Source organism: Gossypium hirsutum, chromosome A02 (genome assembly GCF_007990345.1).
Source record: "Gossypium hirsutum isolate 1008001.06 chromosome A02, Gossypium_hirsutum_v2.1, whole genome shotgun sequence".
NCBI lineage: Eukaryota > Viridiplantae > Streptophyta > Magnoliopsida > Malvales > Malvaceae > Gossypium > Gossypium hirsutum.
The window spans coordinates 87,963,656-87,964,420 of NC_053425.1; the positions used below are offsets into that span (position 1 = coordinate 87,963,656).

Here is a 765-nt window from a genome sequence, read left to right on the forward strand (position 1 = left end):
TTGTGAGAAAATTTCATGAAGGTGAGCGACCCTTTCAAGTTAGCTGAAGTACCCGAAGATGCATTACGATTGAAGGTGTTCCCGTATTCGCTAAGGGACAGAGCTCGAGCCTGGTTGAACTCATTGCCACCAAACTCAATTTCCACATGGAAAGAGTTAGCAGAAAGATTCCTTATGAAGTATTTCTTGCCTAGCAAGAATGCTAAGTTGAGGAACGAGATCACTGCTTTCCAACAAATGGATGATGAGTCCTTGTATGAGGCATGGGAAAGGTACAAAGAATTATTATGGAAGTTCCCTCATCATGGAACCCCACATTGCATCCAACTTGAGACATTTTATAATGGTCTTAATGCTCATACGAGGATGGTAGTGGACGCTTCTACTAACGATGCTCTCATTTCTAATTCTTATAATGAGGCTTATGAAATCATTGAGAGGATTGCTAGTAAAAATTATCAATGGCCAGCCAATCGAGTAGCGTTAGGAAGACGAGTTGCTGGAAAACATGAAGTAGATGCTCTTACTTCACTCTCATCTCAGGTATCATCAACATCCTCAATGTTAAAAAATCTTACTACTAATGGGTCTAATAGTTTTGCAGCACAACCACCAAATCAATTTGAAAGTATAGCCTGTGTTTATTGTGGGAAAGAACATTTGTTCGAAGAATGCCCATAAGACCCAGAATCCGTGTATTATATGGGTAACTGGAACCAAAATCGAGGAAGGCAAGGACTGCAATCTAATTTCTATAACCCATCG

General features: G+C 40.1%; 1 non-coding gene across 1 annotated transcript; it reads right to left on the reverse strand.

Annotated features, from left to right (window-relative positions):
- Positions 1–204: 204 nt before the first annotated feature.
- On the reverse strand, positions 205–311 carry LOC121216909 (small nucleolar RNA R71). The gene has a single exon (XR_005913118.1). It is a non-coding gene; the product is annotated as a small nucleolar RNA R71 (small nucleolar RNA).
- Positions 312–765: the final 454 nt, after the last annotated feature.